Genomic DNA, 18,825 nt, shown 5'->3' on the forward strand with positions numbered 1-18,825 from the left:
AACCATTACCATCTTAACATTATCATTTCATTTCACAGGTAAAATTTGAGCAATTCTCCTCCACTCTCATCTGCCCTTCAGTCTTCAATCATTATCCTATGTTTTCCACCTCCTTCTAATGAGAACACTTTCCCAAGATCATTACAAACTCTGTTGCCAAATCCAGAGGACTCATTTCATTCTTTGTTACCACTTGACTCTCAGGACTATTTTAAACTCTCAATTACTCCCTTTCAAAGCCTGATACAACTCTCTCAGCCCCATTCCTCCTCCTTTACCTGCTTAATTCCTACATTATCCTCAGAACTTAGCTTAAATGTCACTTGTTCCAAGAGCTTTCCTTAACTCCCCACAAGTGAATTACGTATCCATCCTATGCGTGTGTATTGAACCCTTTACTTATCCTTACAAATCATCATTCCCTGTTTTCTTCCTTTAAGTGAATGACTGTATAGGTTTAAAGATGGAACCATAATATGCTGCTCTCATCACATCTGTGCCCCAAGTGCTTTGACCTCCTTGTGATTATCAGGAAGAATGTGGTAAAGATTCCCACTAGAGTCATGGCACTAGACAGCAAACCTTATCTCAGACATCTCCCAAGAATAGGCTTTCAGAGATTTTAGTAGGTCAAACTCCTCTGTTTTGCAATATCATTACCAGCGGTAATGATATTGCAAAACATGGTGTTATGATATCACCATAACAACATCTTTCCCATTATGAGGACTGGAGACTCCTAATTGGAGGGATAATCTGGAGATGTCTGAACTCACAATACTGGTCTAGTGACCTCATCTCTCCTATAGGTCCTTTGTGGTGGCATGCGTCACTAACCAGTCAACACCAGAAAGCTCCTGTCAGGGTCAAAACCCTCCCAGTGACTTGGCTCCAGGAATATTCTGAGCCATGTTCTTCCACAATATTAACCTTTAATACTCATTAAGTTACACAGATCTTACATATCAAGTACAAGAAAAACAAATCACCCCAATTTCATCAAATGATACTGCAATCATAGTATGTCTCTAAAATATTTAAGAAAAAAGTCAAGAGAGGTCAGTGGGTAGTATATTAACTATCATGAAATTATCCATGGACCCTTTCGAGGAACAGAAAGGATAAAAGAGTGCAATGTAAACAGTGAGATTTGGGCCCAAGATTACCACTAAAACCCACTGGCTGTGGAGTTGCATGCCTACCACAGATTAAATAAGCCTCCTTAAAAGAAGAAAGAAAGGAAGAGTGTAGGGAAGTGGGAATGGAAAAACTAAGAGAAAAGAAGGAAGGAAGGGCGGGAGGGAGGAAAGAAGGGAGGGAGTAAACAAAATTTTGGTCCTTGCTCTCAGTGAGTTCATAGTGCAATGGTAAGTGAATATGTATTCTGACAACTGCTAACCATAAAATATGAGTAAGATGCTAGGGAGATCTTCATTAAAAAATTACTTTAAGGAAACAATCAAAATAGAAAGCTCTGTCTGGGGTCACAGAAGCAAGCGCCCACTTGGGAATGCCTGGCAAAAATACATCTCCTGCGGCTGATGCTCACTTCCTCAGCACATACGAAGCAGCTAAGGAAAAGGGCTGTGCTCCCACTGGCTGCTGCCTACCTGTGTGGTCTGGGAGACCAGGCCAGGGATGCCACTTGCCCATGTCCTCGTCTGTAAACTGGGTGTAGGCATGACACCGTCTACCTCCCCGGTGCCCTGTGACGGTTCTGTGAGAGATGGGGGATAAAATACTCAACACTGTGTCTCCTGTTGTGATCGTTCATATTGTTCCTCCATCTGCTTCAAGGTTTCCTTTGATGTTTGCTTTAACCAAAACTCATTAGGATAAAATTATCAGGGGGAAGTCCCCACATAGACTGTGGCCATGGAGATTGCCCCATGTGGGGAAGAGAATTACTTTGATGGTGGCCAGCTCATCATTTTTGAAGAGACTAAAGTGTGCAGTCTTCCTTCAGGCTCTGGCTCCACACCTACTAAGAGGTGTGGAAGAAGATATGCATTTGGTTGAGCATAAAGAAAATTTGAGGATGCTTCATGGCATTTAATTACTTCAGTGCATGTCAGAACTTGCATGGCCATGAGGTAGAGAAGAAAGCTAATGCTGTGAGAAAATCTAGCAGACTTACATTTTATTTTGTTCATCATTAGAAGATAGGGTAGTTAAGTTTTTCTCACATGTTACAGAGTCCTGTTTTCAACTGCTCAGAAGCAGCTGACCTCAGAAAAAAGTAGATTATAAAACTGCCCACAGAGGTTCCTGCTATTCCTCCTTCATGGTATCTGAAATTCTGTTGTTTAATCTTGTAAAAACAGGGACCAAAAATAGTGTTATTAAAACATAAATGTCCTCTGGGGAATGAATACTATAAGCTGTTATCAGTCATTTGTACCTTAGGATTAATGAATGTCAGAGTCTGTCCTAAGAATATGTTTTGATAAGTCAGGCAGAGAAGAGGAAGCACCAGGTCCCTAAATTCCTGAAAGTGTAAGGACAAAAGTTGCTCAAGAGAAAAGGAATTTTAACCCAGGAATCAGAGTGCAGTAAACGTCTACTTCAAGCATCTTATCAGTGTACCTTGCCTACTTAGAGGCAACAAATGGAGGGTTTTTTTTTTAATTGAAGTATAGTTGATTTACAATGTTGTGTTAGCTTCTGCTGTACAAGTAGTGACATTGAATCTAGTTCCCTGTGCTGTACAGTCGGTCTTTGTTGTTTATTTATTTTACATATAGTAGTCTGAGTCTGCTAATCCCAAACTCCTAATTTCTCTCTCCCACACCCCCTTTCCCCTTTGGTAACCATAAGTTTCTTTTTCTATGTCTGTGAGTTTATTTCTATTTTATAAATAAGTTCATTTCTGTCATTTTTTTAAGATACCACATAAAAGTGATATCATATTTGTCTTTCTCTGTCTGACTTACTTTACTTAGTATGATAATCTCAGGTCCATCCATGTTGCTGCAGATGACATTATTTCATTCTTTTTCATGGTTGAGTAATATTCCATTGTGTGTGTGTGCGCATGTGTGCGTATATGTATATATACCACATCATCTTTATCCATTCATCTGCTGATGGACATTTAGGTTGCTTCCATGTCTTAGCCATTGTCAGTAATGCTGCTATGAACATTAGGATGAATTTATCTTTTCAAATTAGAGAGTTTTCTCCAGATAAATACCCAGGAGTGGGATGGCTGGATCATATGGTAAGTCTATTTTTAGTTTTTTAAGGAAACTCCATACTGTTTCCCATAGTGGCTGCACCAATTTACATCCCCACCAACAGTGTAGGAGGGTTCCTGTTTCTCCATAGACTCCGGCATTTGTTATTTGTAGACTTTTTAATGATGGCCATTCTGATTGGTGTGAGGTGATGCCACGTTGTACTTACGATTTGTATTTCTCTAATAATTAGTGACATTGAGCATATTTTCATGTGCTTATTGGCCATCTATATGTCTTCTTTGGAGAAATGTCTATTTGGGTCTTCTGCCCAATCTTTGGTTGAGTTGTTTGCTTTTTCCTTTTTTGTATGAGCTGTTTGTATATTTTGGAAATTAATCTCTTATTGGTTTTTTTTAAACAAATGTGCTATGCTTGATCTCACATTAAATGTGCATCATTCTGAGAATATCTGATGGAAAGTTCCTGAAGCATTTTGAGTCCCTGGAGAAAGAAAAGAATAAGACAGACAGACAGACAGACAGATAGACAGATTGATTGATCCATCCATCCATCCATCCATCGATTTTGCCATTTTAAAAATAGATTGTATTTTTAATGTGTTGGCAATTTAGTAACTAATATTTTGCACAGTATTAACACTTAGGCAGATTGTTTATTCATTTAGATTGAAAACTTCACAATGAAAATCCCAGCAATATTTTGTATCAAGTGAAGACATTATTTCTCTGAGCTTGAGCCTCATTACACTACGAAATAAAGTTATTGCCAAATGAAATCAAAACATTTCTGAAATTTAGATTGTATTTGTTACCTTTGTGTTACATGTCTATATTGTATAACTCTTTATATATAAGACTGAATATGCTTCAACACAGGGTTCTTCTCCTAATGTCAAGTAGTATCAGCACAGAGCCGCATTTTTGGTGGGAAGAAAGACAAGTTTAAAGCCAAATGGTTTGGATGCCTCCACCCCCAGCCTGGAGTGCATTTAACGTATCTGTCTGTGCTTTACTTTTCTCTTTATGAAACAAAGGTTATAGTAATACCCGCCCACGGGCGCTATGAGGCATCGTGCTGTAAGAGTTCACTGAGACAGTGCATGTGTCTCTGCTTTGTTAAACTCAAGTGCCCTGTATTTTAATTTTTGAATGTTTTATACAGTATGTGGAGACGCAAGTGAAAAGCATAGATCTTCATGTACGGGTGTAAAGCTTGGTCACTAAATTCTACATGTAAAAAAACATAACCGCCACATGAAAAAAAACATGGTCACAAAATTCTCTGTTTGTATTTAAAACATGGTCATTAAATACTTCTCTGGGTACATATATAAAATATCCCCAAACCAAAAGTAAGATCAAAGAAATGACTGCTTCAGCCCTCAGTTCCTCAAAGAAAATATCGTGCTTCAGCTCCCTGACACATCAAGCTTCTCACTGGCCAGTTCACTATGATAAGATCTCTGAAGGCTTGTCCACACAAGTACAGCGCACTTATATGACGTATGTCAGAGTTCAAATGCCGCCTCCTCTGAGGGGACTTTGCTATTTTCTTTCTGAAGAACCACTGTCTCACTAATCACTCTGTGCTAAATCTATTTTATTGCCTTTTAGCCCTCATGACAATCTGAAATATCTTTATTTTTTTACTTATGCATTACCTGCCCATGTCATCATCTCTGCTATCCGTGTCCCCAGTATTACACAAAACATGAATGGAAATTCCTAAAGGGTAGGGTATTTGCTTGTTTACTGTTATATTTACAACACCCAGAATAGTGCTTAGGATCATATTTAATAAACAGACATCAAATAAATGAACACGGAACATTTCTCCATGTAAAAAACATACTCTCTGCGTGTAACATGACTTATAAGTTTATCTCAATCCTATCTGTTCCTTTATCTATTGACATCACGTGTTGTGTCTTTCTCCTAGAACTTTGAAAGTACTAGATCAAATGGCTCTCCTTCTGACCCCAGTTTCACTCTGACAATCCAGGTATTGGGTCTTGAAGCATTGAGGCCATTTCCCCAGAGCTGTGGAAAGATGAGCTAACAGACCGTGGACTGCCCAAACTCTCCTATCTCAGTCAGAAAAACATTGTCAGTGATAGAAATGTTGACAGTTTTCACTTCAGTAAATACAGGGATAATGTGATTCCAGTTATTCATCTCCTCAGGCTGATGTGTAGAAATCTGAGCATACTTTTTAGACATTTGGTGAGGAATCTGTAGTCATCCATTTTTTCCTGCTTCTGACAAAGCTGCCATCACACTGTCGCATCTTAGGAATCTTCCAGTACATAAAGAACAGACAAGATCTTGTTAGCTTCCTTCTAGACAGGCTTCAGTGGACTCAAGTACAAGAACTGAACTTCAATTACTTACACCCACTCCTATCATTCCTTCAGCACTGTGGCTATAAGAGCACCTTTCCTGGTTTCTTAAAGTGTGTGGATTCTTACCACTGTTTAAAGTAAGGTTTGGTGATCTTGTCAAAACGATATACCAGGTCTCACTTTTTTTTTTTGGAGAGGGTGGAATACTAAAACCCTTAAGATATTATTTGTGGTTTGATGACCAAACACTAACTCACCCCAAAATAACTTAAGACAAAATATAACAGATTATGTGTAAGTAGTAGATTCCCCTTTCCTCGCAGGGTGAGCAGATAAGACTGAAGATAAGGGGTGACTATATATGTCATATGAACAAGAATAAAGATATTGTGTTGATTTGTAAGGATAATATTGGCATATGGTTGTTCTAGGAAGTTATTAGGAGAAATCTCTCAGGTATCAGAAAGCTGCTCTTGGTGGCAATGATTTTCAGACCATCTTTGATCAAAGTTTCCTACTAAACCTTGGGTAATAAGATAAAAGGTGATGAATGTGATAGTTAATTTTACATGTCAACTTGACAGGGCCACAGGATGCCCGGATATTTGGTTAAACATTATTCTAGGTGTGTTTGGGAGGGTGTTTCTGAGTGAGATGGTCATTTGAGTCAATAGACTGAGTGAAACAGATTGCTGTCCCCAGTGTGGAAGGCCACCATCCAACCTGTTCAGGGCCAAATAAAATAAAAAGGCAGAGAAAGGGGGAAGTTGTTCTCTTCAACTGACTTTGAGCTGAGACATCAGTGTGCTCCTGCACTTAGACTGGAACTTACACTGTCAGCTGTCCTGATTCTCAGGCCTTCGGTCTGGGACTAGAACTAAACCACGGGTTCTCCTGGGTCTTCAGCTTGTAGATAGCAGATCGTGGGAATTCTCAGCTTCTACAATCACGTGAGCCAGTTTCTTATAATAAATTAATTTATCTGTCTGTCTGTCTGTCTGTCTATCTATTCATCAAGAGAGAAAGAGAGAGAGAGAGGTCTTCTATTGATACTGTTTCTCTGGAGAACCTAACACAATATATGTATAACATCCTAAAACATCCACAGGCTATAAACAAAATTCCACTCACAACTATGTAGTTTTAAAAGAGTTTCTTGTAGCCAAGAACATGATCTTTGATTCCAATTTTTAAATAGCTAGTTAAAGATGGTTATTTTTGCTTTCTCCTCTTCAAAATTATCCAACAGTCACACTAGATTGAGTTTTTGTTTCCCAAACTCAGCCTTACCAAATTTCGGAGGCATCCATACCCTAGAATCACAAATTCAAGGAAGGGCTAACAAATTGAAAATTCAAGAGGATGCCTGTGTCTGCAGATCCCAGAGACAATCTCAAGAAACAAATCTCCAGAATTATTGGCCCAGGCACAGAGGTAAAACCAGAAGTCCCCTGTCTGGAACAATGAGGTGACAATAATTTTCCAGGAGCAAAAGTTAAGTTTCAAGAAACACACTGGCCAGTCATATTTGCAGGACATATTCTGTTTGTGAGGCTAGAAGGAAGAGAAATTTGGCATTGTGTGTAGTTCTGCAGTGAGTGCCAACGTGGTTGGCTGGGGAAAATAAAGGCTAAAAGAAATTGTACACTCTCACAACTTCTTTAAATGGTTTTCTTGTAGCCTAGAACATAATTTTTATTTCTCCCACCACATGAACCTTCAGTAAACACACCTGATACAAAAATAAGTAACAACCAAAAATGAGCAAGCACAAGAATTACACAAATATACAGTGAGGATAAAATGAAGACAGTAATAGGAAAAACAAATAGTAAGGAAAAACAAATAGTAAGTCAATAAAACACACTAGGAGACACTGCTGTGAATACATGAACATTTTGACTAAACAAAGCAACAGGAACTTTTTTTTAAACTATACACAGCATAAGAACATGAAGGACATATACTAAAAATTAGAGAAGATATAGCTAAATAGCAAAAGAATAAAATATGAACAAGCAGAGCCCAAGAAATAGGAAAAACAAAATAATTACATAAAAGAAAGTTAAGTTAGAAAGAATATAAATGAGAATAGACATTTCTGAAAAGACACTAAGAAATATGGGGCCTAAGATATGAAAAAAGCAAATTAAATAATTTAGAAATGAACAAAGAATTAAAGAAAACTGTAGAGAAAATCAGAGGTGTGGAACTATCTAAAAGTTTTATTTCTTATACCAATTTAAATTTCAGATGTGTTAAATATTTACAGTGAAATTTTTTTTTAATTTCTAGAAATAAACATAGAAATCTGTTTTAAACAGTATCAAAGTGAGCAGCATTTTTAAGTACACACAAAATTCTGAACCTATAAAAGAAAAGAAATGAGAAATTTAACCATATAAAACTCAGAAGTTTCTATATGGCAAAATATTTTTTAAGACTTTAAAGAAAGTGACAGACATTAAAAAGTCAAAAGTTAATAAAATGAAAATGTGAGAAAAATATTTCAACTCATATCAGAAAGGTCTAATGTCCTTAATATGTAAAGAATACCTACAAATCAATGTGTAAAAAACACCTACAAACCAGTAAGACTAACAACCCAATAGAAACATGTGAGAAGGATATAAAAGGATAGATCCCTAAAATTAAATACAAATGACTCTTAAAGCAATGAAGCAATGGTTAATCTCACTCATAAGTAGAGAAATACCAAGTTACAATTTTCCAGTATGGTCAAATATCAAACAATTTGGTAAAACTCTATGCTGATGAGAGCATGTGGAACAGACATTCTCATGCATCAAAGATTGATACAATCTCTGTAAAGAGCAATTTGTCAAGATGTATCAGAATTTAAAATACAAATATCTTGAATCCCAGCAAGTACACATCTACATATTTCTCCTAATTATTGCCATGTGGATAAGATAATGTATTTGCAAAGTGATTGCAATATCGTTTGCAGTGTCAAAGCATTATAAATAACTAGAGGTGTATGTATCTACAGGGGACTTGTTAAGTAAATTGTGGTATTTCTTTACAATGAAATATACAGCTTTAAAAAGAATGAGACAGCTCTATATATACTGATTTTAATGGTCTACAAGATAAAATCTTAAGTAAAAAAATATGAATTAGAATTTAATGCTGTCATTTATAAGAGTATATGTTTGTGCATATAATGTCTTTGAAAGATTACACTAAAAACAGGTAAAGATGTTTACTTCTGGGAACCAGGGTGGCCAGAGGACAGAAATAGGTATATTTACTCTCCAGTGCCTTTTGAACTGTGTCTAATAGATATCAGCTATTCAAAAACAATTGAATAATTTAGAATAAAATTCAAAAAATAAATGTGCAAAATATAAAATACAAAGTACACAAAATCTAAATGAGTTTGCTTTTACTTTAATTATACTATAAAACTTCAAAGGGAACATTTTAAAATTCATTGCTCTGAATTAGGTCAGTGTCATAGGTTTCCCAAAGCTGTGCACTGAAACAAAAAGAAAACGGTGTGGTCTTAAGATGACAAACGTTTAGGAACCAAGCTCCACTGGAAATGGGAGTTGGGAACTGTTAGAAATGGTTTTGAATGTCTGCTCTTGAAATTTTGGAAAATAAAAGAAAAAATCGGTCTTGGAGTAGGTACTTCAAGATCCACTGTTTAAATTTATCATGAGATTTGTGGTCTTATAACTCCCAAAGACGTTAAAAAAAAAAAAACCCAACTTTTCTTCAAAGAACTCTTCAGTTACTTAAGAGTTAATAAAGTTAGTAAAGGTAGTGTGGTCCTTTCAAAGACCCCCTCATGACCTTGTCTTCATTCCTCCTTCAACCTATACATTCAACTTCTGACTCTGCTTGAGAACAGAACAAAGGCTGAATTTGAACTCACCATTTCTCTTTAGAAAAGAATCTGCATTTGGAAGGGGAAGGGGGACCCTCTTTGGGAGTCTCACTAAAGGAAAAGAAACAAAAATACCTTCTCCAAGGAAAACACAGCAACAGCCTGTAATCTGCTTTCCTCTGCCTTCATTATGCTCACATTCTGAAGCAAGACAGAATGTTTGACACTGTTTAGTCTAGTCTGGGAAAGAAGTGATTATTTAAATTGTTTTACACGAACACCAGGCTATCAGATTACGTGGAGTGGCTGAAAACCGTTTATCATCCACACTTTGCTCCCTTTACTAGTGTTACATATCACAGTTCCTTTCAACTGAATAAAATATTGTCAACATTGAAGGGAGCATCCCCTTTGCTATACTTATAAATGTAGAAAAATAGATCTACCCATAAAGTGAATATTGAAGCTATTTCTTGGAGAGGAATGATTTGATTGCAACTGCAAAATACCTGTTGAGGGAATAAGCTCACATATTAAGAACCAATAGTTCTACACCTCCATCTTACAGCATTTCAATAAAGATGACCAGAAAAACACAATCATAAACAAATATCCCAAAGATTAAACAATCTCAAGGAATCAAAAGAGGTGATTATATGTCACTCACTCGATAGTGGAGAATATCGTAACTTACTCCAATAGCTGCTTTTCTCCCACAGTATTTTTTGCTTTGCCAAACAGAATGTTAATATTCTTCAAGTGTTAGTCCTCTTTCATATGATTTCTAAGTTTAAAATATGTAATGGAGGACTCGCATGCATTCCCCCGCCACCGCCCCAGATTCGCAAACAGCCTATTTCAAACTCAAAATGTAGGCAGTCAGTACTTAGGGTACCAACGAAGGCAAGTCTACGTGCCCGATGCCTGATGCACCACGAGGCTGAACAAACCAAAATATCGGAGTTTGGAGCAGAGAAAGGTGAACTGCAGGGCTGAACAAGGAGGACAGGGCGGCTCATGCCCAAGAAAACCCCTAACTCCCCAGTGCGTTTCAGCAAAGCATATCTAAAGGCCAGGTAAGGGAGGGGGGTTGCAGGGTATGTGGTCAGCTAGTGCACAATTCTCTGGTTAGTGTTGAAGTAAAACGGCGGTCAACACTATCAACCCCTAGGCGCCTGGAGGTCTGGGGGCCACATGCTCTTGATCATCAAATAGTTAATTTCTTCTGTTTGGTGGTGGTTTTAAGCATCCGAAAAACTCAGAAAATATACATAAGGTACTATTATCTGGGTCCTTCAGGGAGGAGCTACAGCAGAGGATATGGGGGAGGGGTCTGACACAGGAGGGCCCACAGGGTCCTGCTCAGCTACAGTTTCCCCCTTTTCTTTGATACTTCTCAATCTTGAGGAGAACAGGTGTTGGACAAGAAAGGGAATAACGTTTTGGATAGAGAAGTTAACCAGCAACTCGGCAGAGGAACCCAGTTTTAGAGGGACTTGTTTTCAATCTCCAATCCTATTTCATCCTTCCCCAAATCTTTCAGGGAATGGGGCAATGACTGCTCTCGCTACTTCCTGCTAAAATGGGGTGTAGTCCTGCCTCAGTTTGGGGGATAAATACCAAATTGCAAATATTCCCAAGTTCCAAGTCTTGTATCTGAGTCTTGTGATGATTAAGATCCTAGGCCTTTCGTCCACCCTTTGGTGCCAACAGACCCAATCAGAAGTAGTTGGAGAAACGATGACTGAAACTTTAACAGACAAAATAAAACTCACTCCCCGTTCCCAGAGGAATTCAGGAGAGTAAGCCTGAAAACCAGCCTGGATCTGGCAGTTTAGGGGAGGCTTGGAGCCACGCAGCCAGTTGTCTACTTTTATCTAAGTTGGTTTTAATTTCTGATGTAGTATTAACATATACATTACAGGAGCTATTGGCCATTACATGTCTTCTTTTTTCTGCTAACATCTGATCTAAAATAATTTTATTGTCTAAAATTTAATAGTTACAAGAGGAGACCTTGAAGTCATAAGGTTGCAGCTGCCAGCAGACACTGTTCTGAGAATGTTGGTCATATCCAGATTATGACACAGCTCAGAAAATTTGAGTTTTCAACAATACAAGAATGTGTCTGAAATCACGTCCCCAGTGGCCATCTAGTTTTAGCTTGAATGTCTGAATCACAGCTACTCCATTTTGACTTTCAAATGCATTCCCCTCCTAAAGGCCAAAGCTGATGTACAGTGCATGTCCAAAAGGCCATAAAACAGGCCGCTCTGGTCAGTAAAGTTTAACTATGTATAAGTCAGAATGACCTACCCATACCTCAACATGTGCAGACTTTTCTATCATTTCCCCTTTTGATCACAAATCTTTCAATAGAAAGCATTGATGATCAAAATATATGTCTCTCAATGTTGGGGTAGTAGCTCTTGTCCCAGGTTCAGATCATGTCCCTTGGTGCTAGGCCTCCTTTATATTTGCCAAGGTACCCACATTGGGGGGGGGGGAACTAATCCGATATTGTGAACAGGTTCAGAGGTATGTTAATGGGGAAACACTTTCTAGGCCATACTTTTCATCACTTATACCCAACTGTTCCACAAGTATTGTACATGTGCTTTTAGCAATAGATATACAGCAAGCATTGTAATATATCATGAGTAGTTATACTCTCTGACAACTCCATTAGAGAATCCCCTTTCTATCCTAAACATTGAGGACGACAGTGTCATTGGAAGTAAGACAATAACTTTCAATATTGATAGGGAGACAAAATCTGATAAATAATTCAATTAGAAAATACAGATTAAAAGCCAGTAATATTTCCGATATAACCAAAAAAATTATAACCATATCCACCAGTTAACTCATTCCTATTTAATTACTCCTTTTTACTAATAGTTTCACAAATTCAGAGTATTCATTAAACTTTTTAAATATCTTACCCAGTTCAGCAGCATGATTTAAAAGAAACCCATAATTGTCAAAAAGTCCTTTTTATGGATCTTACTGAAGATGAAGCAGTTTTGCAAAGCATCAGCTTAACTGTCTATGAATGACAACAGACTTAAAAGGCAAGGTTAATGATCTGGTTACAACATTTTTGACAAAAAAGCTTAATCAAGCTGCCGCGGCATACACCATTTTAAGATAACTAGACTAGAACTGATAGGTAGTCAGATAAGTTGAGGGCACCAAGCAGATAGGTGGAGGAGAGGGAGGATGGTCTGGAAGATGGCATTATGCCTGCCTCCAGCATAAAGGGGCTTTACTTCCTCCAAATGAGTGCCAGCAAGAAACCAGTTAGAATATGACAGCCACAACCGCTCAGCAGTGAGGAGAACTTAACTGGACATGACCCAATGCTCATTGTAAATAATTAGCACTGACTGTGGTTTAGCTCCCCCCACCCCCATGGGTTTTTCTGTGTACACCATGGGTAAGGACATGTGCAAAGGGGCCAAACCTGACTAAGCATTCCAGGGCCAAGAGCCATCAATCAATCAAAAGGCCACCTCCAGGCTATCTATTCTCTTCCATTGATCCTGTCTGTTCTTGTACCAATACCAATATGTCTCTTTTTGTACAAATACCATGCTGTTTTGATTACTGTAGCTCTGTAGTATTGTCTGAAGTCTGGGAGGGTTATTCCTCCAGCCTCATTCTTTTTCTTCAGTATTTCTTTGGCAATTCTTGGTCTTTTATGATTCTGTATAAATTTTAGGATTATTTGTTCTAGTTCTTTGAAAAATGTCCTGGGTAATTTGATAGGGATTATATTAAATCTGTAGATTGCTTTGGGTAGTATTGCAATTTTAATAATATTAATTCTTCCAATCCAAGAACATGGTGTATCTCTCCATTTCTTTTAAGTCGTCTTTAATTTCCTTAGTCAGTGTTTTGTCGTTCTCCATGTATAACTCTTTCACTTCCTTGGTCAGATTTATTCCTAAGTGTTTTATTTTTTTGGATGGAATTTTAAAAGGGATTGTTTCTTTACTTTCTTTTTCTGGTATTTCATTGTTAGATTAAAGAAATGCAACTAATTTCTGTATGTTAATCTTGTATCCTGCTACCTTGCCAAACTCTTTTATCAGCTCTAGTAGTTTTTGTGTGGAGCCTTTAGGGTTTTCTATATGTAGTATCATGTCATCCACATAAAATGAAAATTTTACCTCTTCTCTTCCAATTTGGATCCCTTTACCCACAAACTTTTGGTCAATTAATCTTCGACAAAGGAGGCAAGAATATACAATGGAGTAAAGACAGTCTCTTCAGTGAATAGTTTTAGGAAAACTGGACAGCTGCATGTAAATCAATGAAGTTAGAATATTCCCTCATACCATATACAAAAATAAACTCAAAATGGCTTAAAGACTTAAACATAAGATAAGACACTATAAACCTCTTAGAAAGAAACATAGGCAAAATATTCTCTGACATAAATCTCAGCAACGTTCTCCTAGGGCAGTCTCCCCAGCCAATAGAAATAAAAGCAAAAATAAACAAATGGGACCTAATTAAACTTAAAGCTTTTGTACAGCAAAGGAAACCATAAGCAAAACAAAAAGGTAACCTATGGGATGGGAGAAAATATTTGCAAATTTCCAGAATATATAAACAGCTCACACGACTTAATAAGAAAAGAAAAAAACAAACCCAATCCAAAAATGAGCAGAAGACCTAAACAAGCAATTTTCCAATGAAGACATACAAACGTCCAATAGGCACATGAAAGAATGCTCAATATCACTAATTATCAGAGAAATGCAAAAATCAAAACCACAATGAGGTATCATCTCACACCTGTCAGAATGGTCATCATTCAAAAGTCCACAAACAATAAACACTGGAGAGGGTGTGGAGAAAAGGGAATGCTCCTAACTGTTGGTGGGATGTAGTTTGGTGCACCCATTATGGAAAACAGTATGGAGATTCCTCAAAAGACTGAGAATAGACTTACCATATGATCCAGCAATCCCACTCCTGGGTATATATCCAGAGAGAACCTTAATTCAAAAAGATACATGCACTCCAGTGTTCACAGCAGCACTATTTACAATGGCAAAGACATGGAAATAACCTAAATGTCCATTGACAGATGACTGGATAAAGAAGTTGTGGTATATTTATACAATGGAATATTACTCAGCCACAAAAAATAATAAAATAATGCCATTTGCTACAACATGGATGGACCTGGAGATCATCATTCTAAGTGAAGTAAGCCAGACAGAAAGAAAAATACCATATGATATCACTTATATGTGGAATCTAAAAAAAAAAAAAACTTATTTACAAAACAGAAACAGACTCACAGACATAGAAAACAAACTTATGATTACCAGTGGGGTAAGGGGGTGGGAAGGGATAAATTGGGAGTTCAAGATTTGCAGATACTAACTAATATATATAAAATAGGTAAACAACAAGTTCATACTGTATAGCACAGGGAACTATATTCAATATCTTATAGTAACTTATGGTGAAAAGAATATGAAAATGAATATATGTATGTTCATGTATTACTAAGGCATTATGCACCAGACATTGACACATTGTAAACTGACTATACTTCAACAAAATATATTAATACAAAAACAAAACAAAACAAAATAAAACAAAAAAACCACCTCTAAGCAAAGGTATAAGACAAAGGTCAGACAAAGACCACTGCTTTTCCCCCTTGGATCAGCCCACCTCCCATTCTTGGGAGGTGTACTTTTCCTAAGTAAATCCTTTAAAATCTTTTGCTACACAACACTCTCCATCTCCAGTCTGTAATCTTTATCTTTTGGGTATGACAAGAACTGGTGTCTTTTCCTTTTGGGGTAACAGAACTAGAACTATGACTAGAACAACTAGAATTATGACTGACAGGATTATACTAGGACATATCTAAATTTCAGAAACTTTCTAAATAATTTCAAGAATGTCTATGCTAATGACACTTATCCATGCTATATAATCTGAGGAGTCATTCCTGATTTGACAATGCAATGTAATTTAACATCCCAACCAATCCTAGTTAGTTTAATATTTTTCTCTGAGATGTCTCAGGGGGTCCTCTGAAGCATCCCAAAGTTAGCTGAAGTCAAAAGAACTTTGATTACAATTTGATAGGAAGTTTTGTCAACAACGTCAAAAAGTTTCACGCAATCTGTTACCAGAAGCATCTGTTATCACAAGCAAGTAAACTTGTTCTCTTACCAGAGAGGAACCAAACCCAGTCCTGCACCAGTCTTCTTTCAGTAGCAAAATCCATTTACCGATTTAAGTTTATTCTAATCTCAGCCCAACCATTGCACAAAACTCTTTCAGGGCTCTCTTTCTACAAACTTTCCACAACTTTCTGTATCCGTATTAGTTTGTCCATTATTTTTTTTTTCATCTAGAAACAATCAGCTTTAGGACAAAATCTTTTTTTTAACTCGAAATATATAACCTTCTTTCCTACTATATGCTGAAATGTTTCCTTTATTATTTTAGCAGCTTTATTGACATAAATTAGAATCCTCAACACTTAAAATTTTTAATTTCTAGTGTAAACAAAGAAATATGCAATTATGAACTATCTTTTACATTAGCATTCTGTAGACTGGCAAACATAAATACCAATAATAATTTCTAAAAACATGTGCTTTTTGCAGAAAATATCTCAGTGTGGCACCAAACATATTTAATAATGGTCCTAAACACCTTTAGTTTCTCTGTAAAGGGAAGCCAGTGTTCAGTAAATAATGTTCCAGTATGTTATTTTGTTTGGGAAAGACCTGGCTATTCAAAAAACTTCCATCCTTTAATTTAAGTTAGCACAGCTCTAAAATTTTAAGTTACCAATTATCGGGAGAGATCATTTTTAAGAAGCCATTCCTAAAACAGAATTATTTCCAATGAATTCACCCCAAAACTCTTAGGTTATTTGTATTTAATTTACTTATTAGAATTTTGTCATACTAAGTAAATTGCTTTTTTGTTTCTGACAAACTGCAACAGAAACAACATGAACCTATTGACCTTCAGTAAACCCAGGTACAATAAAAAACATGTCTGTATTGACTGTACCAACAAGCTTAAGCTAGCTTTAATGTCACATATTAATTTAATATTGAATATTCCTAGCTCACATGAGGCTGAAATTTCTTGTCTAACCTCTTTTATACTTAGAAGTATTTAATTTGTAAGTGCTTATTTTAAAGTCAGTTAAACAGAGCTCTTTTACATGTTAATTTTTACCTAAAGACAGAACCAGAGATCTCACAGTTTTTTCTGCCTGAGTTAAAAAAAAAACTGTTTCTCTGAGATCCCAGGTAGATCATTTAACATCTCAAAGACACAGGAAGAGGAATGCAAATTCCTCCTCTAATAGTTTTTACAAAACCCAAACATCTGGGCTATTTTCAGGATTTTTTCCCCAGATCCCAAATATCCACTTCAGTTTAAAGAAATAACAATAGAAAATTATATATATATATTTATTTCACTCATGGTCACGTGCCCCACTTTCAGCAAAACTAGGGAGAACAGAATTTGGACTCAGGTTCCAAGATACACACACGTACACATGTACATACCCAAGATAAAAGCCAAATTGCAAAAGGTCCATTTTGATATAATAGCAGAGCCATTAGGACTATTCTCCAGATCTCAGGGAGTACTGAGGTCATACAGTGTTACAGTAAAAATATCATTTTCTTTCATTTATGAGAGCATAGCTGAAGATCTCCCAGTTTTGCAAAATATACTCTAGGAGGACTACACATGTGATGACACAGGGCTCTGATCCTTCATACTTAATTATTCACGGCCGAAGTTATCAAACACCAAGCAGACAACAATTTGAAATGGTCTCTCAGGGTCACAGTTCCCTAGCTCCACAAGGGAGATTCCCAACCAACGACCCATCAGTCCAAAAGGGGAGAACCAGTGCCCATCAGAGATGAAGCTAAATGAAAGACCAAGGCTGGAAAGGGACATCCAGGCCAACGCTCTGCCACAGGTGACCCCAACTCAACAGGGAGGGATAGCCTTGTGTCCTCACACATGAGCCCTGTTACTCAAAGACATCCCAACTGGCCAATGCCAAGTAGTGACACAAACAACAAACATGGTCCCACAAACAAAAGATCAGGTAAGGTGTACCCCAAAATTCCATTTGCATTCCCAGGCGGAGGCCTCCAAACAGATGGACCCAGAGTGGCTCACGATGAGCTCAAAGCAGCTCACTTCCTGGTGGGAATGAGCCCAGAGGGAGCAGAGAGAATTCCCAGCCCGAGCAAGGTGGAGCGACTTACCCCTAGGTGATGCCGAATCTGGACGCAGCTCCAGACGTTTCTTGGCTCCAAACAGCCCCGTGCCTGCAGCGGCCAGTGCCTGTCAGGAAGAGTCCCTCCTGGTTCCCGGAGCGAGGTGAGCACTGCCGGCAGCTGCTGGGACCCAGGCAAGGGGCTGTCCCCAGCCAGAATCAACAGGCCTCGGGCACAAATTCCAGGGCTGGCTCACCAAAATTGTTACAGAAGGCAAGTTCGTGTACTCGATGCACAGTGAGGCCAAATAAGCCAAAACATCAGAGTCTGGAGCAGAGAAAGGTTAATTGCAGGGCCGAGTATGGAGAACGAGGTGGCTCATACCAAAGAAAACCCCCAACTCCCCAGTGGGTTTCAGCAAAGCGTATTTAAAGGCCAGGTAAGGGAGGGGGTCGCAGGGTACGTGATCAGCTCGTGCACAATTCTCTGATTGGCTGATGTTGAGGTAAGAGGTCAACACTACCAACCAGGCACCTGGAGGTCTGGAGGCCACGTGTTCTCAATCATCAAGTAATTTCTTCTCTTTGGTGGTGGTTTTAAGCATCCGAAAACCTCAGAAAATATAAGTCAGAATGGTCTGATGCTGAAAGGCCGCACAGGGTCCAGCTCGGTTACACTGGGAAGGCACCAGAAGTCATGGAGAAATGTGGGTTGGCTTTCCCCACTCCTTCCATCATCAAAAATTCAAAGTCATTTTGAGATTAGCCTCTGCCAAACATAGTTAGGAAAGTAAATGCACTTGAAAAAAAAAAAAGTTCAATAAACCGTCCATAATCCAGAGGGTTGGTTATGGCATTCAAGAAAATAGGCACCAAAATGGCTATGAGGAAAGGAGCTCATGGTGTGTGACCTCAACAAAACCAGATCTCCATGATAATGATCTCTCCCACGGAAATCTAAAGACTTGTTTGTATATTACTTACTTCCTTGTCATCTTTTGGCAGACCATTGAGTAGCTGTCTTCCTTTCTCTAGGCATTCAGTAATTTAGTTTATAAAATTTATTTTTCAAGGTACATGTTTCATGCAGAAAGAAGAATGGCAGCGACACTATTTGTTGAAACCTATTACGTACGCTGACATTTTGCACATGTGACTGTGGGGTCTCATTCTAGTCATCACA

General features: G+C 37.8%; 1 long non-coding RNA gene across 1 annotated transcript in view; it reads right to left on the minus strand.

Moving 5' to 3' along the window:
- The window catches only part of LOC140695855 (uncharacterized), an 89,813-nt gene extending 72,086 nt beyond the window's left edge, over nt 1-17,727 (minus strand). Inside the window, exon 1 of the long non-coding RNA XR_012071685.1 lies at nt 17,692-17,727. This is a non-coding gene — a long non-coding RNA (uncharacterized lncRNA). The remainder of the gene's footprint in view (nt 1-17,691) is intronic.
- Between the last annotated feature and the right edge of the window lie 1,098 nt (nt 17,728-18,825).

Source organism: Vicugna pacos, chromosome 4 (assembly GCF_048564905.1).
Source record: "Vicugna pacos chromosome 4, VicPac4, whole genome shotgun sequence".
NCBI classification, from domain to species: Eukaryota; Metazoa; Chordata; class Mammalia; order Artiodactyla; family Camelidae; genus Vicugna; species Vicugna pacos.